Below are 27,296 nucleotides of genomic sequence, written 5' to 3'. Positions count from 1 at the left end.
AGTCCCTTAGGTCTACTGTATTGTCGAACGTACATTTGAAAACACTGAGGGCCGAAGCCTCGAACCTGCTTCATTCTCAGGCGACTGAAGCGGCCACTCGCTGCTTTTACAGCAGCGGCCGCTATCAGATGGCTGTGATTGGTGGTCAATCGACTGCTGGAGTGTGTGTGTGTGTGTGTGTGTGTGTGTGTGTGTGTGTGTGTGTCCCTCCCTCTGTGCTTTAACTCTAAATTGAATTCGGTTGAGTCGCTTCGTTGCAGTGTGGATTTATTAGAGAGAAAAGACTTATCTCTGTTCACACCTGCTCGCCCAAATTACCTGTCCACAGATATCACAGTCAGGACGGCCTAATGGACGCACTGCAGAGTTTTAGGAAGTGTTACTGCGCACAAACACACACACACACACACACACACACACACACACAAACACACAAACATACACACACACACACACACACACACACACACACACACACACACAAACATACAAACACACACACACACACACACACACACACACACACAGACAGGGCTTTAACTCTGTTTCCTGCCTGTTTACATCTATTCTTAATATACGTATACATACATACTGTCCCATGAGCCTGGAGGTTTGGAAGGTAGGTTTTCTTTAAAAATTAAAAATTTAAAAATCAGTGAAAAGTTTTAGAAAAAAAAAGATTAAAATTGAAAATTGCCCCCAAAAACCCTGCCCACTTTTTTTGAATCTCTGGTTATTTTTAAAGGAACAAAAATTAAAAGAAAAAAAAAATCAGCATATTTTTTAGAAAAGGAAATCACCTTCATGTTTTCATGTTTCATGTTTTCTTTAAAAATCATCAAACATTTTAAAACAGTTGTTGTTATGCCAAATTTTGTCACTTTGAAGAAGTTTTGTGTCTCTCTGAGGTACGTTTTGGGGTAAATTTGTGTTTCTCTGAGGTAATTTTAGGTCTCTTTTTAGTTGTTATGCTAAATTTTGTAGAAATTCTGTCTCTTAAGTATTTTTGCATCTCTCTGAGATTCTTTTGCATCTTTTTTTGGTTGTTTTATGTCTCTTGTGGTTACTTTAAGTCTCTCTGAAGTAAATTTTGTCTTTTTTGGTTGTTTTTTGTCTTTCTGTGGTCTTTTTGTCTCATTGTAGTTCTTTTGCATCTTTTTGTGATCACTTTGAGTCTCTTCCTGCTTATTAAGTCTTAATTTAAGTGACATTTTGCAGGTGAAGGTCGACTTTTTTCTCTTTAAAGAAATTACCCAATTAATGAATGGTTTATCAAATTAGTTGCTGATCAATGTAACAGCTGACTGTTATTGATTAAAGCTGCAGGTGTGAAGCTACAGAAGCAGCAGCACGCGTCGGCTTTCTCCGTTCATTCATTCAGCTTTTTCAGTCAGTAACTGCTCTGTGTGGTGGAGTTTAAGGTTTGAGTTTTGGCACATTTTGGTTTTTGGGTTAACTGACTTTGACAGTCACACTGAGTGTGTGTGTGTGTGTGTGTGTGTGTGTGAGTGTGAGAGAGAGAGAGAAAGAGAGAAAGAGAGAGAGAGAGATGTTACACTGGCCTCCAGCAGTGGGACATATTTAGTAGAAAACCAGAGTTTCCAACAATGAACGATGAAATGCTAATGCACACACACATACACACACACACACACACACACACACACACACAGAGGAGAGAGGAGAGCGATCTGTGACTCATTAAAATCCCGAGTGCGTACTTTGTGAGAGTCTGGAGCGCCGCTGACCCCTCTGCTGAAAAGTTTGGAGTGAAACTAAATCCAGGAATGTGTGCGGGAGCTGCAGCCGGGGGAATAAAGGCTGACTGATTCTAACCTCTCGGAGCTTTTCTCTTTCTAACTTCTCTTTGTAATTCACATTGTCTCTGCCTCCGCGCCTCTCTGCCTCTCTCTGTCTCCGTCTTTACATCCTCACCCGCGGGAGCCGCTTCAAACGCAGCCCGCTTTCTGACACACCGCCTCTCCCGGGACCAGAACCACATCTGAAACTCCAGCTATGGCTCCCCCTGTCTGCCTCTCTGTCTGTCTGTCTCTTAAACCTGTCTCTCTGTCCACATTCACGTCCAACATTTTATCTACAGAAACATGGACAGCTCTCCAACACGCTGCTTTACATTCAGAAACATGCATTATACTTCATTCCCAGGACTAAGTCATACATTTATGATCTTTTCTCGTCTGTAAGAAAACTGTAAAATGATGCAATAACAACAGAAATGTATCAACAGAGAGAAACGGGTAAAAAGATCTTTTTTTTGTAGAAATCTTCACCAAAATAGCTGAAATTTCATTCTAAACTTAAATAAATATCTATTTTTTAGACAACCTGGCTAACTTTGTGTTGCAGGTAGGGTCGGGCGATATGGAAGAAAGTCTTATTACGATATTTTTTTCATATCAGTCGATATCGATATATATCACGATATACATCAAATCACTATTTCTGTCGAGCTTAAAGGTCCCTTTGACTCCTCAGTGAGATATGAAGATATCATCAGGTTCATTTGGGTTTAAATATTTATTTTCTGTCAGACATTGAACATGACAAATATACTGTAGAACAGCATCACCAGCTGGAGGACCTATTCTACTAAAACTCACAGAGGTCCAGGTACTAAAATGTCCTCCCAGCAAAGGTCCGAGCCTCAAACCTAAAATCAGTATCACCATTAACTGAACATTTTACTCTGATTACGATTAAAGAACGATTATTTTGCTCTTTTTTGTGTTTTGTTTTTTGCCCTCATAGTTCACTGACACAGTGTCATGTGACCATGGTGTGTTGGAGTGTAATAAACATATGATTTATTATTATTTATTAAACTTTCCAGCATTATATAAAAATGAAAAGCTCTCATCTCATCTTAAACAAACTTCAGGTAAATTGAAGCACATTGTGCTGATAATAGGCCAACCTCTCCTGACTGCAGGACTCTGACTTCAGCTTCTGTCAAACTTCTGTGCTATTAATCATTTTACTCAGGAATTAAAAACGTTTGAGTCGGCCTACTTCTCCTATAGCTGCCAACAGCCTGCCGACATTCACAGTTAGAGAAAGGCTGAAAATAAGCTCATGTGCTTGTGGCCCCGGGCCCCCAAAACATAAAATCTGTCCCTGGTGATAATAATTACTGTACTGTACTGTACTGGAAATACCCAACATGGGCAAGATTATGTCGATTAGAGGTTCTGAATGTCGGTTTCGATTATTTTTCGATGAATTGCCCAGCACTACTCCTTAAAAAATATTGTTCTCATTCTTCAGCCTGTGTGTTAGTGCTTATAATTTCAATATTTAGATTCAGATTTATTAATTTTTATTCAACCAATGGATCCCAAAAGTGGCAGACAAACAAAAAAATAAAAAGAAAGTAAAAAAATCAGTGATCTCTGTGTGAAATCAGTAAGTATTGATATGGAGTTTGGTGTTGACAGGTGCTTAAATATCAAATTAAATTAAGCAGGTAAAACACCTGTCTACCTGTTGTTTCCGCTTTGTTCCGTGTGTCTGTTTGAATGTTTAGTAACATTTTTGTTTTTCTCTTTTTCTTCATTTTTTTATTTTCTTGCTGGAAACAGAAACAGAAAAGAGTTTCTTGTTTATGTGTAAAAATTTGCTGGTCTGATTTGAAAAAAGCTCATGATGTCGTCTCATTTGCATTCTGGCCCGCGGCAGGCGTCATTAGCCGTTAGTGACATCGGCGCGCGGGAACATTGAAGCTGATTGGCTGGGCCTGCTGGGGATATGAGCGCTCTGGTTGGAGGAGCGCGGGGGGAAATTGGCATCTTATTGGTGGTAATGAAGAGGCCTGAAGGAGAGCGAGGCTCGCACAAAGAAAGCAGAAAACTAAAAGACCGCCAAGTATTGAGATGCTGCAGCTCATCTAACAGGAAAACACACACACACACACACACACACACACACACAAAACCTCTAAAACCAGTCCCACAATGCATCACTCACTAATATTAAGACTAACAGAGACAGAGGAAGCAGACTGTGAGATGTTTTTAAAGACATAGTATGTTTTTAGATTTCAAAAAACACAGAAATAATAAATGATGTTGAGTGTCCTCCTCCTCAGTGTGTGAGTGTAGCTGCTGACAGTCTGGGATATGTCAGCGTGTGAGTGTAGCTGCTGACAGTCTGGGATATGTCAGTGTGTGAGTGTAGCTGCTGACAGTCTGGGATATGTCAGTGTGTGAGTGTAGCTGCTGACAGTCTGGGATATGTCAGCGTGTGAGTGTAGCTGCTGACAGTCTGGGATATGTCAGCGTGTGAGTGTAGCTGCTGACAGTCTGGGATATGTCAGTGTGTGAGTGTAGCTGCTGACAGTCTGGGATATGTCAGTGTGTGAGTGTAGCTGCTGACAGTCTGGGATATGTCAGTGATCAGCAGCTACATTGACTGTGACAGGTCACCTAGTGGAAATAGCATGTATTTCCTCCATATGCCAAATATGGTCAAAATGACCTCATCAGGTGGAAAATAGTCAAAATGACAAATTGACAAGTCAAAAGCCCAGAATGACACCCAGACATAGGCATAATTTATGGGGGGGATGGGTGGGTTGCAACCCACCCAATAATTTAAACCAGCCACCACAACCCCCCCAATATCATATCATAATTATTTAAAATGAATGTTAGGTATTATAAACACGACAATGTGGTAGATTTTCTCAATGGCAGTAAAAAAAAAAAAAAAAGTGACTGGTCTGCGTCCCCCCCCTCCCGCGCTGAGATTTGGTTTCGCCCACCACGGACCTGAGCGTCCCTTTAATGTTATGTTTCGGAAGCATTCGCGGTGGTATGAAGAGAGCTGAGGGGAGAAAGAAAGCCCAGCCAACAATTTTAAATTGTTGACTGGGCAAAAGAATGAAAATGTGTTCCCAACAGGAGGTACGATATTGCTAGAGCTTCAGCGCCACCACTTTCATTCATTCAACATTTGACTCGTGGTCAAATGAAAGTTAGTCCTCCTCTCTGCTGTGCTGTGTCTCTGAGCTGTTATTTAACACAGCCTGCTGCTGCTGCTGCTGCTGCTGCTGCTGCTGCTGCTGCTGCTGCTGCGGGGCAGATGCTGCTGCTGCTGCTGCTGCTGCGGGGCAGATGCTGCTGCGGGGCAGATGCTGCTGCTGCTGCTGCTGCGGGGCAGATGCTGCTGCTGCTGCTGCTGCTGCTGCTGCTGCTGCTGCTGCTGCGGGGCAGATGCTGCTGCTGCTGCTGCTGCTGCGGGGCAGATGCTGCTGCTGCTGCTGCTGCTGCTGCTGCTGCTGCTGCTGCTGCGGGGCAGATGCTGCTGCTGCTGCTGCTGCTGCTGCGGGGCAGATGCTGCTGCTGCTGCTGCTGCTGCTGCGGGGCAGATGCTGCTGCTGCTGCTGCTGCTGCTGCGGGGAAGATGCTGCTGCTGCTGTGGGGCAGATGCTGCTGCTGCTGCTGCGGGGCAGATGCTGCTGCTGCTGCTGCTGCTGTGGGGCAGATGCTGCTGCTGCTGCTGCTGCTGCGGGGCAGATGCTGCTGCTGCTGCTGCTGCTGCTGCTGCTGCTGCTGCTGCTGCTGCTGCTGCGGGGCAGATGCTGCTCGGACCGGGCGGTGTTTACAGCGGCTCACTCAACTTCGTCGGTCGCTTTGACAAGAAAGTTTGAATAAAAACGTCTCCAGAGAGTTTGGACAGTCGTCTGATTTTACCAGAAAGTTGGCAACACTCATATAGCGGTGTGTTTGAGGCGAGCCGACGGCGGCGTGTTCTTCATAATTCGTCCGGGTTCGGAGTGTGGGGTGCGGACTCAATTGGATGTTACACCTGCATAACGTGCCTGGGTGTGTGCGTACGTGTGTGTGTGAGTGTCGCCTATACTACATGCTGAAAAGAGGGTCACAGGAAGAAAGATCAGAGTCCAAAGTGGCCGTGTTTCTGCTAAAAACCCGCAGCCCAGTGTTTATCCGCACACAAACACACACAGTGATCCACACGTTATAGCCTAAACACACACGTACACACACACTCACGCTTGCACACACACACACACACACACACACACACACACACACACACACACACACACAGGCACGCACACAGTAAAAAAAAAAAAGTAAACAAAAAAAGACAAAACAATGCCTGTGTCACTCAACCCCCCCCAATGTTCAACTCAAAGTTACGCCCTTGCACCCAGAAATAATACAAGTCTGTACTTTCTTAAGTCTGTACTTTCTTAATTTTGTGAAGTTGTTGCAACTTAAAAATGACACTTGGACTTGTTCTTTCTAAGTTTTTTCAGTAACTTCAGTAAACCCAGTTAGTCAGACTGAACCTGATGATCACAGAGGGTTTTTATGATGATGATTTTAGGAGATCTGCTGGTTCTGTTTGTTAAAACATGCAAAAAATTAAAAAATTTAAAAAATATGACCGATTAGTTTGCAACCAGCAGAATACAAATATATACAGCACAGTAAACCTTCTACAACTTAGAGAGATTGATTTAATTAAAGCTGACATTTTCAAGTTGCAGCAACTTCACAAAATGAAGTAACTAAAACTACATTTTGAATAAACTTAATTAGAAATTAAGGAAACATAAATTAAGACTAATGATTATATTTACTATAAATTACTTTATTTAACATTTTTCAAGGCAATCACTTTTCTAGATGTTTTTTTTAAGTAAAATCAACTTGTCAGATTTAACAGTGTAGAAGGACGACTTTCCGTTTCCATATCGATGAACGCAGGACAACAGACGTACCGCCACAGCGCTATCATTTAACATCAAATGAAGACTTGATACTGAGCCACTAAAAGGTAAATAATAAGCTGCATCCGTGTGTGTGATGTGACGGTTGAAGATATGAGACGAAGCAGAGCTGAGAGGAAGCAGATGATTACAGAGCGAGCGTGTTTCTGTGCACATCATTACACCCCGACAAAATAAGAGCCTGTAATAAGACGACCTCCGAGGAGAGGATTAGTCTGATGATGGAAGGTCTGAGAGAGGCCGACGCTCATTAACACACACACACACACACACACACACACACACACACACACACAGACACAGACACACACACACACACACACACACACACACACACAGACACAGACACACACACACACACACACACACACACACACACACAGTATCAGTGTGTTTAGTACCACTCTGTAATGTCTCAGCAGGGCCGTGACACGAGCCGAGACAAACAAAGAGACACAGAGGAGGGACTGTGAGGACGGACTGTGAGAACACAATGCCAGTAAATACAGGAACTCATTAACCAGTTCACCACCAGTGACCTCTGCTCCACACACTGTTACCGCTGTTATTAGAGAGCAGAAGAAGAAGAGTCCAGCAGAGTCTCTCTGATGAGACCTTCAGGGACCATCAGCAGAGCTGAGAGCGGTCTCAGCTCTGCTGAATCTGACAAAAAGCTAACAGAGACTCAAATCAGGACCACAGACGGCTCGACGACATAAATTTTTCAGCGGGCCGCTGTGAAAACTTTTAACTGGTTTGATACGAAGCCAAACACCAGAGCAGTTTACTGAATTTTACCAGGTGTCCCTCATGTCTGTCCTCAGAGGAACATAATGTCCAAACAGAAAGCCAGTTTCTCACCATCACAGGGCATCAGGTGACACAAATATGCACCTCTGTTACTGCACGTAAACAAACACGTAGCTATCAGCTGTGCGCTCCATGTGTGCGCTAACATGCACGTGCAGCCGGACTGTTGCATCACAACAAACCACAGAGAAGCTCAGATGACATCACACAGAGAGAGGGAGCTCATAGTTTCTGAGTTGGGAAATCATTTTTCCGCCTTGTGGTGTGAAATCAGCTTGTTGTCAGTGTTAGTATTGTGGCTGCTGCAGAGTTCACCGTTTGTTTGCTGCAGCTAATAGACGCAGAAACTAAAATGTACAAACTACTTAAAGTCAATGAGAGCTACGAGGAACAAAATAACTAAATGTATAATTTTTTACTGTAAGCTGTTGACACTGTTAACATGATTTCTGACATTTCTGCTGCTCTGAAATGTCACGCAAACCTCACAACTCTGGAATCATCAACATTTCTCAATTTCTCACTAGGAATTATGATTTTGGAATTTCATTCATGAGCTCTTTACTCGTAAATATGTTTAACACGATATAATCTGAGGAGCACGTGAAAGCAGTGTTCATTGTCTGCTCAGGACGCCGTTACTGCCCTCTAACTTCACAGAGTGTTCGCTGCTGTACTGATGCCCTGAACGTTGTGTACAGATCATTTAAACCCTTCCAAGCAAAACTGCCAAAACTTAACTTTTAGGAAACCAACAACACATTAACTGAGGGGCCATTCACACAAAAACAGTTCTTGCATGAAACGCTGAACTTCCTGTGAGAACGGTGACGTCACTTGACGCAGGTGCGTGGTGTTTTTTAGTTTTGCCTCTCTTGTGTTCAGTCGGGCTGTTTGCCTTCTATACGTCTCACTTCTGTTTTTTCTTTGTTTGTCAAACTCTGTTTTTAAATGCCTCTATTAATAAAGTTATTATAATAATTATGATTCTTGTTAACTGGAAACTTTTCAGCAGCTAATGGACAAATAATGGGTTTTATTTCATTTATTTTATTTTCCATCTTATGCATTCTTCAGTACATATTTATCCATATTTTATCTGATTTTGAAGCATTTTTTTATCTAAGTGAAGATGCATTTTATGCTTTTGTTCTAATCTTATTCTATTTTTACATGCAGGTTTTATCATGTCTTTTGATGTGAAGCTTCTCGTATGAAAGCTGCTATACAGATAATGTTTATTATTATTATTATTATTATTATTATTATTATTATTATTATTATAACTAACGTGTCTTTGAACGCACCATCGTGTCCCCTGAAACTGTGATAAACTGCTCCACAGAAACAGGATTTTGAGGCACACAGGAAGCTGAAGCAGGGAGCGTTGGAGTGATGGCTCGCCGATGTGAAGCAGGTGTAGATTTATGTTCTTGGCTCTGTGAGATGAAGTGAGATCCAGCGAGCGCCTGAAGGCGGGAAAGAAATCAATCTGCTTAAATAAATATGACTTCCCATCGGCGTGCGGGGAGTCCTCCTGCAGAGGAGCGACGTTCACACACTCAGTCTGTGTTATGCAAATGTAATTTAGCGTGTGTGTGTCCTCTGCGGCGGAGGCGGCCGTTAACTCCCGCCCTCCATCCCGCTGCCCCACCCACTGACCTGACCAGGACACACACTGTGGACCGTGTGTGTCCTTGTGCTCTAATCCTCCCTCACACCTCAGCAGCCGCACACGGCGTCACCCTGTCAACAGTTTCACAGTTAAAGCGTGTCTGCGTCGCTCGGTGATGGCGAGGACGCGTTTGCAGCACCTCATCCTGTTTGCTGCTCCGCTCATTTGGGATTTACTGTCAGAGCGTCCTGACAGCTCGCTGCGGCTCATTTTTAAGTCCCTCAGATGTCATGATTGAAGGTTTCTGCCGAGTTTAGCGGCTGCTGCTGATGTTTTAGAGAGGAACCAAACACGAGGACAGAAACCAGCTGCAGGTGAAACAGGCGGCTGATCAGTCGCCGGATTTAAAGGGTTACACATCAAACATGCTGCTGTTGGTTTTACAGAAATGCTGTTTGGAAACTGGTGCTGTGATGTCACCAGGGCTGAAATGATTACCAGCTGAGCTGCACGTGTTTAACACAGACGCTGATTTCTGTTGCACAGCGCACTTCTGCTGTGGATACGTGGTGGTAAGGTGAGCGGGGGTTAGGAGGCGGGGTCTCAAAAATATTAATTTTTCTACAGGAAAAGGAAATTAGTTTTTCGTTCATTTTAAGGGAGTCTTTCTGCGCACATATCATATTACTCGATTAATCACAAGAATAATTGGTAGATTACTCGATTACTAAAATAATCGATAGCTGCAGGACTAAATGTCAGCTCAAAGATCATCCAGACAATATTCTCAGGCCTCGTTCAGACTGACTGACTCATATCCAGATTATATCCAGACCACACGTTCTCATGCCGACTCGTCACGTTGCCTCTCTGTCAGAGGACTTCTGCGTCTGCACGTAACGCTCTAGGTATTCTTCTGCGTCTGCATGTAACGCTCTAGGTATTCTTCTGAGTCTGCATGTTACGCTCTAGGTATTCTTCTGAGTCTGCATGTTACGCTCTAGGTATTCTTCTGAGTCTGCATGTTACGCTCTAGGTATTCTTCTGAGTCTGCATGTTACGCTCTGTCTACATGTTACGCTCTCTGCTCTTAATTGCATACCTTTCAAGGACATTTTTGACTCGTGTATTTCTTCAATCTCTTGTTTAAATGGTTGTTTAAATTCATTTCCAATAACTCTCATGGAGTGTTAAGTTACTTGCAGACATAAACACACACACACACACACACACACACACACACACACACATTGTAAGAGCTCTTTAAACAAACAAAATGAGGATTGAGCGCCGTGCATTTTGTCGTTCTGGCGAAAGCACAGCTTGGGGACTTCTGCCTCCTTTTTGTCTTTCTCCAGCATGAGTTAGTTTGGGTTTTTTATTTCATTTTGGGCTGGAGATCGCCCTCATTCAAGTTGTTTTGTTTCAATTTATTTTCGGGTAGTTTGGTGGTTGAGCTGCATGTGACTGACTCACTGACTTCTCCATCTTTTGTTCTTTTTTATTCTGGTTTCTCCAACTGATTTGTTTCTCTTCTTTCTTTTTTTTTAAAAAAGGAGTCTTTTCTTAAAAATAAAGCGTGTTGATGAGCTGCTTTGTTGCGGTCTCCAGTGGAGTCTTTGTTAGTCTAAATGCTGCAGCTTTAATTGCCTCAAACTTCCTGAATGGAAATTAAAACATCTCTTGATATCATCTTGAGAAGGAAACCAGGAGGCGTTTTGGAGAATTGGATTATAAATCAGCTGGAAGGGCAGATTATGTGAGAGCGAAGAGGAAAGGTGTGCTGTGTCGGGTCTTTACGTTCAGAGGAGTCGAGAGGAAGAACGAGGAGGAGGAGGAGGAGGAAATAAATGTTTTTGTTTTTTTTCTATCACACTTGCAGTCTGCTGAATATTACACAGTTTTTAGTTTTCACGAGAAAATTGGTTTGATTTCTTTTGAAAATATGGGGAAAAAACACAATGAGCAGTTTGGCAAGAAATGTCACGCAAAATGCAAAATGCAAAATCAGTTACAAGAAGATGACCTGAAAATTAGCTGGGGGTTGTATTAGAGAATTTTTTATTTTTTTTTTAAAAGTAGTTTAGATCTTTTTTTTTTTTTTAAACTTCACTTTACTTTTAAAATTTAAAAGTTTGGGGGTTTTTTTTGCTAATCATTGGTTGGCTATCATTTTTCTGGGAATGGTGTCACATGAGGTGATTTAATGTTAATGAAGTCACATTATTTAAAATAATTAAGAATAATTTAAATAATGATGGATTATTTTTGATTATTTAACGGTTGGTGACCCTTAACGAGTCCCAGCAGGCCTTTCTGCAGTCCGGACTCCATCCAGCAGCTTCTCCAAACTCTGATTATAAAACCTCAGACTGAAAACTGAACGTAAAAATCATTTTATTATAAAACTGCTTGTTTCTCTAAAGTCGAATCCAAAAATAGTTAACACTGACAGCGATCATGGAGCTCTGCCAACAAACCGCACACTCTGTTCACATGTTTGTGATCACACACGGGTCCGAACGTTTCAAACGAGTTTCTAAAAATGTTTCCAAAACTTTTTACCACCAGAGGAGAGGGGAGGAGAGGAGAGGAGGAGAGGAGGAGAGGAGGAGGAGAGGAGAGGAGGCCCATTAACAAGGCCGTCTGTGTTTGAGAGAAAAAGAAGGAGAGATTGTTCTTTGCAGCAGAAGATCTCGCCTTCATTCCTGCTCAGATTAAAGGCTTTAGAGCGAGAAGCCTTATTACAGACCTACAGAGAGAGGAGGAGGAGGAGGAGGAGGAGGAGGAGGAGGCACAGCTCCCCTCCGTGTCTCCCCTCTCTCTGCTCAGGCCTGATTAAAGCACAGATAACTCTCACTGCCGGCTTCAACGCTGCTTGAAGCCCCCCCCCACACACACACACACAGAGATTGGTGGTTTTTTTGGACCTGTTGTTGGACAGCAGCCTTCTCATGCACAAAGCTCGACCCCTCACTCTGTTATCACTGTTTAAAGAGCTCCTGCTGTGTGTGTGTGTGTGTGTGTGTGTGTGTGTGTGTGTGTGAGAGAGTTGCTTTAGACTCCATGAGAGTTTTTGGAAATAAACTCCAGACCCATTTAAACATGAGAATGAAGAAACACAAGCCAAAAATGAGAAAAGCAGGCAAAGAAAGGAAGAGAATAAAATACCTCATGTCCTAAAATCCTAGAAATCTCCAGAAATCCTCAAAAATATCCCAAAATATTAAAAATATTCTAAAATGCTAGAAATAACCTAAAATCCCAAATATGCCCTAAAAACCTAGAATGATTCAGAAAATCCTCAAAATCTCCATAAATCCTAGAAATATCATAAAATCTTAAAAATGTCCTAAAATCCAAGAAATGTCCCAAACTTCTAAAAATGTTCTAAAATCCTAGATATGTCCTAAAATCCCTGAAACATCTTAAAACCCTGGAAATATCCTATAATCCTAGAAACGCTCTAAAACCTTAAAAACATCCTAAAATCTAAATTCTGGAAACATGTGTCTGCAGTTTTCATCAAACAATAGAGAGGAGACAGTGATCTGTTGTTTGGGACTATTTTCAGCGGCGGAATAATCCACGTTTGTTGCTGCAGTGAGTATTAGCATGACAGTGCATTAAATAACCCCACAGCACCTGTGTGTGTGTGTGTGTGTGTGTGTGTGTGTGTGTGGCGTGTTCCTCCTGGAGAGAAGAAGCGTCGCTGCGGTTCGGCCTCCTCTGAGCGATGGCGGCGTTCACACGGCGGCGTTCATGCTCGGCTCCAAACAGCTGATCACATGTCGTTGTTTTCTGGGTGAATGTTCATGTCTATTTTGGGCTGTGATCCACATCCAGCACCTACAGGAGCTGACAACAGACGCCACGCTGAGCTACACGACGAGGCGCCACCCTGACATGTTGTTTTGGGCTCAGTCTGCTCGCAGCTTGTCGTCTGGCTGTGACTGAGGCGTCTCTGACGAGTCGCGCGCCTGTTTTTAGTTTTTCAGAGTGAGAGAGCGAGCAGACGACAGCAGAGACGAGGACGCGGCAGTTCTTTAAGCCGTTAAAACGAGTTTCTCTTGATCGGATCGCAGTCGTCTTTTGCCGTCGATTCAACAGCCGTTCTTTAACCCCCGGAGCAGCTGCAGAGTCCGGGAGGAGGAGCTTGATCCTCGCACGTTAAAAGCACAATTTAATGATGAAGTTTGAAGTGAGAGGAAGTGCCGTCGTCAGCCCGGACACCGACAAACAAACAGAGGCATGAATAATGGAGCAGAAGTGTTTGTCGGCTCGGAGACGCCGCAGAGCGTCACGGAGGCTCGGGCCAGAAGAGCGCCGCTCCAGCGTCCATCCATACAAAGAGCCTGATCAACGCACGGCCTGCTGGGAAACGCAGCGTCACCACAGGCCAGTGCGTTCACCGAACTGAACTCCAGAGGACCGAAACTACAGGAAATGACAAACTGCAGTCGGACAGGTCAGCTGACTTTCACGGTTTCATCCGCGAGCGTCCGAACTGAACTCGGATCTGGAGTCTGACGATTCGGGGACTTTTCTTCGGAACAAAAACCGAGTAAAAGACAACATGCTGACTGTGACTGATGACACATGACGCTGTTATTACCAAAATCCAACGTCTTCCAAACGTTTCACACCGACGTCCCCCTGACGTGGAGTAACGACATCCAGTCCTGAGGGACGGAGAGCAAAACTCAACGTCCACAAAACGTCGTGAGACATTTAAAATATCATCAAAAACATTTTCACTCCGCCCAAAATTTAGCACCCAACAACATAAGACTCCGACTTTTAGGACGATTCTAGGATTTTAGGACATGTCTATGGTTTCCGGACTTTAGGGTCTTACCTAGAACCAACACCTCTTAATGTTTCCTCCTGGGAGTTTTCCTCTGGTACCTCTGACAAACTTTGGGACAAACTTTAGGACAAACTTTAGGACAAACTTTAGGACATTTTTAAGAAACAACAGGTGCGTCTGATCACTTCTCCGTCCTGCAGCAACACGTCCCCTCTGCTGTTTGCTTCAAACACCGCAGACTCTCATCAGACGGTGAAATTAAACTCTCGTTCTGTGAGTGAAAACACGGTCGTTTCTCGTGTGTTTCGGTGTTTTCGGAGTCAACAGGCTGATGAGTTTAGCAGCAGAGTTTGTGTTTGTGAGCTCCAGCTGAGATGAAGCTGCTCCGCTGACAATAAAACGACAGCGCGGCGAACCCTCCGGCGTTTCATCTCACACGGCGTGCACGATAAACTACCTGCAGGCTCACACACACACACACACACACACACACACACACACACACACACACACCTTCACTCACTGTGTGTGTGTGTGTGTGTGTGTGTGTGTCTCGGTGTGTATTTACGAGGCGGGGAGATAAAAGGAGCAGAAACGAGGAGTCAGATGATGCCCGCACTAAGTCGCTGTATTAGAGCAGTGAGAGGTGCATTCTGGGACACGTCGGCACAAACTAAGCCGTGATGAAACGCGCGGCGCGAAGACGGCCTTTCTACTTTCTAACAGACGAGACAGACGCTCATTACTGTCTCCCAGAGGACGCTCAAACATCCATTAAGACACAGTTAGATGTCAGCCAGGACTGTCTGATGCTGAGGGGGCTGTGAAGCAGTCTGACGGATTTCTCTCGCAGCTGAAACACTCTGATTGTTTTCGGTTTAGATTTCTGCTGCTCTCAGCACTTCATCAGTCAGCTGTGAAATGCCCCAAACTGCAGCGCCCGGCATCGCCGGAGCCGCACACGAACATCCCACGAACCAATTTAAGACTGGAAAAACAGCCCGAACCGGCCGCCTGGAGGCGACCCGCAGAGAGCTGCTGCTGATCCAGAGAGACAAACGTGTTTTAGTCCGTCACCACTCAAATATCTTTCTAAGAAACTTTTTTTGGGATGAAACCGGAACTAAAATTTGGAAAACTTACATCTAAAAAACGTGAAACAGGCAACATCAACTAAACAAGACAATGCCCAAAAATGAGCAAAAAATATAAATAAAATAAAATAAAACACAGTTAAAAAAAAAGATATATTATTATAAAATAAAAGATATATTTATGATGTTTTTCATTTAATAATTAAATAACCCCTAATTTTTAGGTAATTTCTTGCAGTCTTTGGAAGTGGCTAATTTCACTTTATTTGCTCGGGTTTCAGAAGGTCAAAGTGTTTGTGAAAAGCATTTACACGTGATTTTTATTCATTTAGGGGACAGTTTGTTGTAAAACTAATTATCAAACTGTGATCACGTGTTTTTAGAAAGGCTGAATGAGCCGTGCAGGTGACGTGATAACTTCCTCTCACTGGAGCTGTGACGAGTGTGTGTGTGCGTATGTGCGTGTGTGCGTGTGTGTGTGTGTGTGTGTTTTGCTGCAGGATGCACTCACAGGAGCAGCAATGGGTCCCGTTCTTCCACTTCACAGCTGATATAAAAACCACGAGTCTGTGGACGAAACACATCAGGAAACATAAAGTTACATTGACGTGTCGAACAAAACGAAGTTAGAGCTCACTGATTCCATCACAGATTTGCACAAAACTCAAGATTTAGTCATTTCTACCTGACTGACAAAACGCTTTAAAATGTGGCTTTCATTGACCTGTTGATGACATGCAGGACTCTGCTTTGTCCATCAGGAGACACTCTGCCTTCAGTGTCCTCCTGCAGGACACTTTGTGATTAAAGACAACCCGCTGTGCAACCTGAGTCTCAGCCGCTGGATTTATTTATTTTGGTGTTTTATGAACTTTCTTTTGCAGTTTAATCGAAAACAAAACTTTCTGCTGTTTTTTCTGTTTTATCAAAACTCATTTTCACAGTCCAGCTTTCACAGCACAAACACACTGGAGATGATAGCAGCTTCCTACAGTAGCTATAAACCACACACACACTAATACAGAAACACACACACACGCACACGCACACGCACACGCACACACACACACACACACACACACACCTGCCTTTGTACCAGCAAAGCTTTAATATCTACATAATAGGACGAGTGTGTTGTTTGTTGAAACTATCGGGGTCAGCAGGGAGATGGCTGAGAACTGAAGGTAAGAAGGCGCACACACGCACACACACACACACACACACGCGCGCGCTCACACACACACACACACACACACACACACACACACACACGCGCACACACACAATGAGAAAGTGTGACCCTGGTTTCGAGCCGAGAAAATTGAGAGGATTACAGAGTATTAAAAGTTACACACTTACTCTGTCTCACACACACACACACACACACACACCTGCGCAGTCTGCTGAAGCAAGCACAAACACAGTGAAAGGTACATATACACACACACACACACACACACACTGATACAATGAGTGTGTGTGACCCAGTTCATTATATGAGGGTGTTAGAAGGGAAATCTGCATTATTAATATGCAGTGTGAATTTAGAGGCTATTACCAGCTAAATGGTACTCTGCCACGGTCTGTGTGTGTGTGTGTGTGTGTGTGTGTGTGTGTGTGTGTGTGTGTGTGTGTGTGTGTAAAGCAGCAGTAGAAGTTGTTGTGGTATCAGCTGGTGACAGCCAGTTGCTGAACAGCGATAGAGAGACCTTTAGTTTACATGTGTGTGTCTCTCTCTCTGCCCCGAGGATCTGTGTGTGTGTGTGCGTGTGTGTGTGTTAACAGTGAATGTGTGCACTGTGTAAACAGCTCGGAGGAAACAAATACAGCGACGCAGAACAACAGCCTGAACATTCATTGACTACAAGCAAGCAAGCACACACACACACGAACACACAAACACACACACACGAACACACACACGAACACACAAATGTACACAAACTTGCACACGTTCTAGGAAAACTGTCATTTCCCGACTTTGTGTTTTCGAGGAAATATCTGTGATTTGTTGTTGTTGTTTTTAAACTGAAAAGATGACTTCATCACGCAGCCCTCTGATTGGCCCAAAAACAGAGATGGATTAGATCTTTGCTTTCAAATATTAACATGATTTAGGACATAAAAACCTGCTCTTTCTTTCACGCTGAGAACTCCTGAATCTACAGACATGCAAATATATGTAATAAAATATAAACCTCCACCCGAGACGAGTGACCCGAGTCTCACCCGCACGGACGCGATTATTTGAAATAAACGTATGCGTATAACTCGTCAGTGCTGCGGCTCAGAGCTGAAGAAACCGGTCTGACTTTTACTAACGTTTGCTGCTGGAAACAGACGCATTAACGGAGCCACACGAGACACCGAGAGCATTTCTGTGAGTCACAGTCTGAGCTGGGATTGTCTGCTCTCAGCTGGATTCTCTAATCCTGCACCTGGATTACAGAGACCAGGTGTCACTGCGACGGTGCTGTTAGTGACTGTGAACACGCTGAGTAATTAGTGCACAGGCTGATATCTCCACACATGAACTGAAACTAGAGGTCACAAACTGACGGCTGGACACGGAGATTTACTGTCCCCCCGGCAGAGACACGCATCAGACACACACAGAGCGGGTCGCTGCCGTCTCCTGCAACCAATGTCCCCCAAAACTGTCTAACTGACAGTAAAAATAAAGTGATGGACTCTGTGAATAGTTTTTGTCCTTTTAGTCTCCATAAATAGTCAGAGTGAATAAAACAGGATCAAAATAGAGCTTGCTGATCAAAAAAAGAGCCAGAGGAGGATCCCCCACACAATGTCCCAAAATCCTCAAAATGTCCCAAATCTTTGAAATGTCCTGAAAACATGTATGGAAATGCTGTGCGTGGCCCCTGACTTCCTGTCATTTTACACAAGTGGCCCCCAAACAAAGCATGCTGAGGATCCTGCTGTACTGGATCTCTACCTGTCAGAGGAGAGACCAGGTGAGACGACGCGTGGAGCCAGTTTCAGGTCAACAGGAGCAGAGGGGACGGACTCTGCAGGGTGTCTCTGAAAAGCGAAGCTCTGCACTTCTCGCTCCTCCGCAGTTATTAGACTGCTCCTTTGCAGTTATTAAACCGCTCCGCTGCAGTTATTAAACCGCTCCGCTGCAGTTGTTAGACCGCTTCTCTGCAGTTATTAGACCGCTCCGCTGCAATTATTAGACCACTTCTCTGCAGTTATTAGACCGCTCCGCTGCAATTATTAGACCACTTCTCTGCAGTTATTAGACCGCTCCGCTGCAATTATTAGACCACTTCTCTGCAGTTATTAGACCGCTCCCGGTAATTACAAAAGAGCTGCTGGAGCGTCTGATGATATGAGAGGAGACACCAATCACTGAGAGGCAGACACTGCAGGTAGTACTTTCCTATATTACAGCCACCAGAGTGTGTGTGTGTGTGTGTGTGTGTGTGTGTGTGTGTGTGTGTGTGAGATCCAGCCGGTGCTCGCTGTGCTATCTGACAGGGCAGATTGTGATTTTTAGCTGAGCAGCGCTAATCTCTTGTTATAATATGAAGCGCTGATTACACCACTGCTCACTGTGGGAACCAGAGACAGACCCAGTGTGTGTGTGTGTGTGTGTGTGTGTGTGAGTGTGTGAGTGTGTGAGTGTGTGTGTGTGAGAGAGAGAGAGAGAGAGAGAGAGAGAGAGAGAGAGAGAGGACAGGAGACAGAATTAAGTTTAGAAGAAGAGGACAGTGTCTGTGTGTGTCTGTGTGTGTCTGTGTGTGTCTGTGTGTGTGCTGTGTGTATGCTGTGTGTGTGTGTGTGTGTGTGTGTGTTAGTGTGTTTCAGAGGTCAGAGGAGGTCATCCTCATTTATCTCACACACACAATTACATTTACTCAACTACTGACTATAGTAAATACATTTTTTAGGTACTTTTACTTTATACTTCCACTCTACTAAATTTTGGAAGTCAGTATTGTAATTGTAACTTATCAATGTTATCAATTTCAATAATTAAGTAATACAATATAATTATTATTTTAAATAATTTTAAAATATCGCAAATGCAAGTTAAACTTTTGTAGCCTCCCAGAAAAAGAAAGAAATTACTTTGTCAGTCCACTCGATACAGTTTGCTGCAATAAAAGCGATTGAAGTGAGATGAAAATACTAGACTTTTTCTTATTAGATAAAACAAATGTTGGTTATTTTGAGGGACATAATTCACAGTAAAAAAATAATTAAAAATCATATTCGTTCCAAATTTGTTATTGCAACATTTTGCAAAACTTTTAAAATCTCAATAATATGGTACCATCACTGACAATATTGCATTCTGGGACTTTCAGTGATTCCCAACACTGTTTCTTTTTACTTGGAACAAAGTATTTCTACAGTGTGGTGTTTTTACTGCAGTATATATGAGTACTTGTGAGCCCTGTGACTCTCACAGAGCTGACGGCTCAGTCTGAACAGCCGGGATGTTTTGACTGGACGAGCCTCTGATTATATCCACTGTGTGTGTGTGTGTGTGTGTGTGTGTGTGTGTGTGTGTGTGTGTGTGTGTGTGTGTGTGTGTGTGTGTGTGTGTGTGTGTATGTGTGTGTGTGCGCGCGTTGAGATAACAGCGCTCTGACAGCTGGAGGAAGCTCAGACGTCTGAACACACATGAAATAGTTGATTCACGCTGATGCTAAAGAACGAACTGATCTGATCTGCAGCCGCAGCTTGAGTGATGATTATGATGAAGATGAAGATGAAGATGATGATGATGATGATGATGACCATGACGATGATGATGTTATCGTAAACTTTTTGTAAGCAGCATGTTTCTCCTCTCATTACTCCTCTCTCTCTGTGGTAAATGCTAAACGGAGCTGCACTTGTGAAGCACTTTTCTACTCTTTCGACCCCTTTAAAGCAGTTTCACACACACTAGGAGTCACATTCACACATTCACACACCGGTGGCCGAGGCTGCCGTGCAAGGTGTCACCTGCTACTAAAATACTGGAAAAAATATTCTATAGAAGATTAAATGAATTCCTCACTGAAAATGTGAATAGGACAACCTCATTTGCGCTCATGTAATATGTGGCAGAAATAATAACGGCAACAGGATAATAAAAAATAATTTCCTAGATCTTAATAAAGCTTTTGACACTGTAGACCATCAATTATTACTGAAAAAATGCAAAGATTAGGAATTAGAGGAGTAGCACTCTCTTGGTTAAGTACGTGGAATAAAGGGAGCAGTACGTCTGAATAACAAACTTTAAATCATATATACTGAAGATCACTTGTGGAGTTCCCCAGGGCTCGGTATTGGGTCCGTTTTAGTTTATTTTGTACATAAATTATATATGTGAGGTCTCCAAAGTGCTACAAACACTATCATTTGCAGATGATACCAGCTTATTTTGTTTTGGTAAGAACTTGGAGCAATTTCTGGACAAAAAAAAATGAACTAAAAATGCAAAAGTGTTGGTTTGATTTTAATAAACTGCCATGAAATTTAAGGCGAGAGAACTTGAGGAAAAAAATGTAAAAATGCTTGTTTGCTCTGTGATTTATATTCATTGCAAAAACAAATTAACAAACAAACAAAATAAAAGAGTTTTCTGAAAAATTTGATTTTCGGCTGTTGGATCATTCTTAATGTTTGGACATTTACAGACGTCTCCTTCTTACGGATACAAAAAAAAGTAAATCAGTTAATCTGCTGATTTTTATTTGGATGTAACGGTCTCCGAGCCTCAGCCTTGTGATGACTTACTTCATGTCAGAGAGCGTTTTCAGTCTCGGCTCTCTGGATATTTATGAGATTTTTATCGGTTATTTTTCTCTCCGAGCACTTCACTCCACAAAAAGAGAGAAAGCTGCTCCTCGGATCGACTTGTTCTTCCTGAGTGTAAATATAGACACACGGAGTCTGCAGAGATGCTGTTAGATACTGTGCAGACTTTCAGGAGGTTGGGGGGGGGGCAGCATGAGTTAACTCTTTGAAACCTGGAACAATTAATTTGCTTTCTTAAAAAAATGGGGAAAAAGACAATGACCAACTGGGCAAGAAATGTTCCACAAATTAATAAGAAAATTACAAATTTCATAGTAATCAAATCAGTTTGCTTTGGTTTGAAAGAGTTAAATAGCTTGTGAAAGGCAACACTTGAAAACTGATGTTGATCCAAGTTTCAAAGAGTTAAGAGGAGAGAGGAAGAGGAGCTGCAAGCGCAGGAGAACAGAGGAGGAGAGGGGGTTTGTCTTTGAAGCCCTCAGCCTGCAGGAGCCAACAGAGGAGCAGAGAGGAGCAGAGAGGAGCAGAGAGGAGCAGAGAGGAGTCCTGGCATGAAGGAGGGCAGCGCAGTGACCACAGCTGCGGCTCAGAGAAAACATGCATCCTGAAATATGAATAAAATATGAAGCGAGGTGGGATTTTCGTTGCTGCAGAGTCTCAGAGGTCACAGAGAGCTGCAGTAAACAGAGGCGGTAGATGTGTCCGTCCTGTGGGCGAAAAACACTCACAACCACATCGAGACGTCTGAAGTCAGGAGAGCTGCTGCACACAGACCTCCAACTCTGCACTTTACACAACAACTTTCAACCACTAAAAACTTAATAAATGAAGTAACACATCTGGTTAATACAGTTAATACAAATATGAGAATCTGCAGAATCCTGCAGCTTTGAGTGTTAATTGAACCGTTTCCTGATGACTTAATGATCAGCTTTGTTCCTGATGCCACTGTTCTTGTGTTGTTGAAGACGTTTTTTTTGTTGCATTGCCGCCTGAGCTGATTTCATCAGACTGAAACGCAGTTTTTAGTTTCCACAGTAACAAAGCGGAGGAAGCAGAGAGAAGCGGCTGTTTAATAATCACAAGTCAAAAGTTGCATTATTGAGCAGATTTGGGTGAATATGAAGTGAGATGGACTCAAAGCGCCGCCGGCTCTTTTAATATAAAGTTTCTCCTTCAATTCTCCTCCACCACTTGGCAGGCGATAACAGCTGGATATTAGTTTCCTGCCGAGGATTTCATAAATCATATTATTACTGCACTTTGTTATCTGACTATTATCTTCAGTATGGACCATTACATAATATCTCACACAGGAACATTTCTCTCTTTATCCCTCTCGCTGCCACAGTTCAACTCCGTCTGAATATCACGCTGTTTAAAAGTCAAGATCATATCCAGACTTTATGCCACATATTCAGATTTTTCCTGCGTGGATTCCTCTGCTCACTGAATCTAAATATATGCAGGAGGAATGTAATTTTCTTAGAGACTCTGCAGCTCTGAACCTGATGACCTTTTCTGCAGCACAGGAAAATATAAATGCTAATTTGAAGGCAAGGAATCACACAATTATTATTATTATTACTATTATCATCGTCATTTTGCATTCTGTGTTCTGACATCAAAAGTATTTTCATCAATAATCGCTCAAACAACTATCTGTGTTCACGTATACAGGTGAGAAACTCAAAATACAGATTACAGAAACCATGAACAATATATTCTGTTTGCCCTCATACTTCATACAGGTAGGCCCTTTAAGAAAAAAGTCAAAAAATCCTGGAAATGTCCTCAAGTCTAACAAACGTTCTAAAATCCTAGCAAAGTCCAAAACCCTAGAAATGTCCTGAAATCTGAGAAATGTCCTACGTTACTAAAAAACCAAAAACCTTGGAACATCCTGAAATCCTAGGAATGTCCAAAATGTATTAATATTTCAGAAATGTCCTTAAGTCCTAGAAACATCCTTAACCCGCGAGAAATGTCCTCGATCCTAGAAACAACCTAAGTGTGCTGAAATATGTATGGGCGAGCTAATGATCCTTGCTCTAGTAACAATAACAGCTCAAAGTGAGGATTTTTCGGGGCTGAAGATGCCGTTATTTGTTGGTAGTGAGGCAGGCGGAGCATCCGATCGGCCTCTGTCCTCTCCGTAACGTCTCAGTCCCCGATTTCTCACTAACTGAAGCTGGAAGTTTCTGAGCTGCATGTGCTAGAGGTAAAAGGTCTTGAATGGACTGAAAAAAACTAAAATACTTGACTTAATTTTTCCCATTTAAAAGTTAAATTGATGATTTTCTTTTCACAAACTCACAAGTTCGAGGAAACATTGATTAGATCGTAAAATTTGTCAAGAAAAGGCTGTAAAACACGAGGTCTTGTTGCTGTGGAAACAGTGCCGTTTTCTTTGTTTAATATAATAATAATAACATTATAACACCTGAAGGTCACACTTTCTGTCGGCCGCAGCGACAAACACAGAAATTAAACTCATTACAGTGATTCAGTCGTCAGAGCTGGACCTGCACTGACACACTGAGTCCGGGAAACTTTCCTCTCACTAATGATGTTTTTGCAACAGTTCACAGATTTGAAGAAAAAGTCCCAAAAGAAACAACGTAAAGATTAAAAACCCCTCCGAGAGCAGATCTGTGCCAGGCCTCCACATTACGCCCAGTGTGTTGTTTTAATGACTCAAAATGTTAAAAATGAAGTGACCTACTTTGCAAAACAATCCTGGATCCCCACCAGAAATGATCACTTTGTGTTTTGGCCCGCAGCCTCAAGTCTCTGCACCAGACCTCACTGAAATGTGTCACGTTTTAAGGATAACCAGCTAATGAACAAACGCACAAACAGAGAGACAAAAAGCCGAGCGTCGGGATGATTCTGTTCACCTCAAACATCTGTTCTGCGCTTTCTTAAAGAAAAAATCGGAATAAAAGTGTGACATAAACACAAAAGTCCCGTTTCTGTCTGTTGTGTCCGTCTGTCGGCCCCCCGTCGCCCCGGCTCCTCTTCCTCTCTGCCATCTGCTGCTTTCGCTCCCTTCATCGCTTCATTCTCGACTGTCCTGATAACAAACCTGGACCTTTATTTATTTTTATGACTACACTTCAGTGCTCCCTCCGACTCGGCCGTTATCTCCGGCTTTACTTGTTTTTCTGCTCTCTTCTCTGCGTTATCTCTCCGACGGAGTAAAGCCGCTTTCCACCCGACCGTCACAAACACACCTCAGACACGTCGCCGCAAAACTCAACGTCAGCTTCTTTGTTTTCACTGTCAAATACGGTGAACGTCGGTCATATTTTAGGCCTAAATGTAAAGACAGAAACAAAGAAATTAACCCTTGAGGCTCTGAGCTTTTTAAAATCAGGCTAGAAAAAATACACATTTATGATTTTCTACTTCAATTAACTTTATTTTTTTAACCAACATCTGTCCTGATCATTAATATCAAATATTCATTCATTTCCAGAATTTTAACCCTTCAAATGCCAGGTTTTTCTTTCTTTCTTTGTTGTCTTGTTTTGTCTATTTTCAGGTCATTTTCTTGTAACTTCTCATCAATTTCTTGCTAATTTTTGGGCCACGTCTTGATGAGTTGCTCATTGCCTTTTCCCTATGTTTTTGAAAGAAATCAATTTGTTCAAAGGGTTAAATGAAGGTTTGATGATGAACTAAGAAATGTAAAAAATATCCTGCAGACGCTTTTTTTTCACCTCTTCTGAAGTCATAAAGGCAGCAGAGAAAACGACTGAATCACCAGATTCCTTTTCCTCTCTTGCCTCTCTGGGCTTCCGTAGGTTGCAACTTGTTTTAAACCATTTAAAAATTTTTAAAAGCAATTTCAGTTTGTGCATTAAACCCCCAGAGTGTCTGAATTGTTCTTTTTCCTACATTTGGAAATCACAGCACAGATTAATAAGCTGGTAAAAAAAAATCTGATATCTACTCTTGTTACAGCGAGATGCTCGAATCTACATCGCTGTAATTTTCTGCACATCGTCCCGACTGTGATTTCACACACAGATACTGAAAAAACCCGAAAAAACCTGATGAATAAAGTCAGAGAAACACTGAGGAGAACAAACTGTCTCAGCTTTGATTCACAGAGAACCCAAAACCACATTTATTAAATCTATATCATGCAGACGCTCTGTAATTATTAAAACACCCGCGCTATAAATAACACCGCCTGTATCCACTAATGTGTGTGTGTGTGTGTTTGAACTTTTCAACTCTGTGTGTGTGTATGTGGAGAGAAGAATTGGTCATTTTCTCAGGTCGCTATCTGAGCTATCGTCTCCAAGAGGTGGAACACACACACACACACACACACACACACACACACACACACACACACAGAAAGTTAAAATCCAATTATGGAAGTGGCTGCAGGAAAAGGTTACTCCTCGCTCTCTCATTGGAAACATTTTCGTCTTTTCTCGCTCAGTTTTCCGTCTTTCTGTCCTCTTTTTCTCGTCCATCACGAGGCTGATTTCCATTAACCCTCAAATTGCACGAAATTAAATTGTACATACATATACATCGCCTCACTGAGAAAACAAAAACAAACTAGAAAATCTCAGAAAAAGCACAGAAAAAATATAAATATATATATAATAAATCTATCTCTATCTATCTGAAAAAACTATAAAATTATAAAATTATTATAAAAAACTTTTGCCACAGAATTATTACTTTTTTCAAGTACTATTTGCTTTATTTTAATTTATATTAACTAATTTTCCAGTGGTTTGTTTGCACTTTTTCTACTCATTCCTTGCACATTTTTTAAAAAAAAATAATTTCTTCGGCTGCTCTTTGCCCATGTTTTTGAAAGAAATAAATCCATTTTGCTCAGGTACAAAGGGTTAACACCCAAAAGGACTCATGCCTCACATGATGTAATCTGTGTTTACACACACACACACACACACACACACACACACACACACACACACACACACACACACACACACACACACACACACACACACAAAAGGAGCCGAGGAGCCGCTGAGATTTACTGTAATGTTGCTGAAATCCTTCAGGAGCACAAAGTCTTGATGTTTTTTTCAGTTGTGATCATTTCAGCTGCAGTCTGAACATGATGAACCCAAACTGCGGACGAGATGATTTGGACGCAGACCGTGAACTCTGCAGGACAGAAAACTTCACGTTCGGCTGCACAGAGCGAATAAAACCCAGCAGACATTTCCAGCCAAAGCGCCTCTGCGCTGTCGGAGGAGCAACCAGACTTTTCATCAAAGAACAACCTAAAGATGAGTTTCAGAGGAGTCCTCACTACATTTACTCCCCATCATCTCTCCTCACCCTCTGTCACCTCCTCTCCTTCAAACTCTCCTCCTCATCAGCGTCTCCTCGTCAAGCTTTGTTCACTCCGCTTTCATTTCAGCTCGTTTCGTACCCGTCCTGCCCTTTCTCTCCATCTCGCCCTGCTCGCTATCTCTCACCATCTTTCCCGCTCGCTCTCTGAATCTCATCACTCCTCCTCCTCCTCCTCCTCCTCCTCTCTCAGGTTACCTCTGTAGGAGACAGAGCGAGGCTGGAGAGATGGACTCGGGGATAAGAAGGCAAATGACAAGTCAGATGGAAAGATATGGAGGAGGAGGAGGAGGAGGAGGAGGAGGAGGAGGAGGAGGTGTGATTAGATCTGTGAGGCTCCTCATGGGACAGAGAGAGATGTGATCTCTGACGGGTCGGGACAGATTGTGTCTCAGGGACGCTCTCATATAAACGTGATTAAAGCTCGGATGCACTCGAGCCAAAAAGGGTTTTTAAACAAAAAGGTTCCATTTTATTTTCTAATCCGATAACTCCTTTTTTTTTTTTTTTTAATTAAATTTCAAGACGGGAGCACTGAACTTGAGAACGGAGTTTCTTTTTTTCTTTCTTTTTTTAAAGATTATTTTTGGGGCATTTCCACTTTATCGACGTATTTGATGTCTGCACGCGTCGACTGTGATGTTTTTTTACTCTCGCTGCCACACTCAGTGACTGCAGGAAAAGAAAGTCAGAGGTCAGCTGAATGACCACAGCGCCACCATCCAAAAAGAAAAAACTGTGTAACACGCAGCCCAAAATATTCACGTTTTCTCAGCTGATCCAGAATAAAGAAGGTGAAGGAGAAAGATGCTGCGGTGACGTTTTCTGCTCCCTTTAAAAACGCCTGTTCTGTAAATATATTCAGCTGCTTCACATCCTCTCTTCGTCTCCAAGGTTTCAGTTTCATTAAACTGCTGATCCCAACACCGATCACGCCAACGAGTCATCGCAGGCGTCGCGTATCTAAGTGTTTTTTTTCGTTGTGTACCAGCCGGCTTTCAAATAAATTCCAGGGAAACATTTCTGAATACATTTTTAACAAGATTCAGACGTAAA

General features: G+C 42.6%; 1 protein-coding gene across 2 annotated transcripts in view; it reads right to left on the bottom strand.

Moving 5' to 3' along the window:
- LOC121966678 (plexin-B2-like) overlaps positions 1-27,296 on the bottom strand; it is a 166,042-nt gene that overhangs the window by 51,821 nt on the left and 86,925 nt on the right. The window contains exon 4 of one of the 2 annotated variants that reach the window (XM_088072664.1): positions 15,619-15,674. The exons of the other annotated variant lie outside the window; for it this stretch is intronic. The gene's annotated coding sequence lies outside the window, so the exon portion shown is untranslated. The remainder of the gene's footprint in view (positions 1-15,618; positions 15,675-27,296) is intronic. 2 annotated transcript variants of the gene reach the window in all.

Source organism: Plectropomus leopardus, chromosome 22 (assembly GCF_026936395.1).
Source record: "Plectropomus leopardus strain MGB_pleo_1.0 chromosome 22, ASM2693639v1, whole genome shotgun sequence".
Classification (NCBI taxonomy): domain Eukaryota; kingdom Metazoa; phylum Chordata; class Actinopteri; order Perciformes; family Serranidae; genus Plectropomus; species Plectropomus leopardus.
This window is presented reverse-complemented; position numbering and strand designations above follow the sequence as displayed.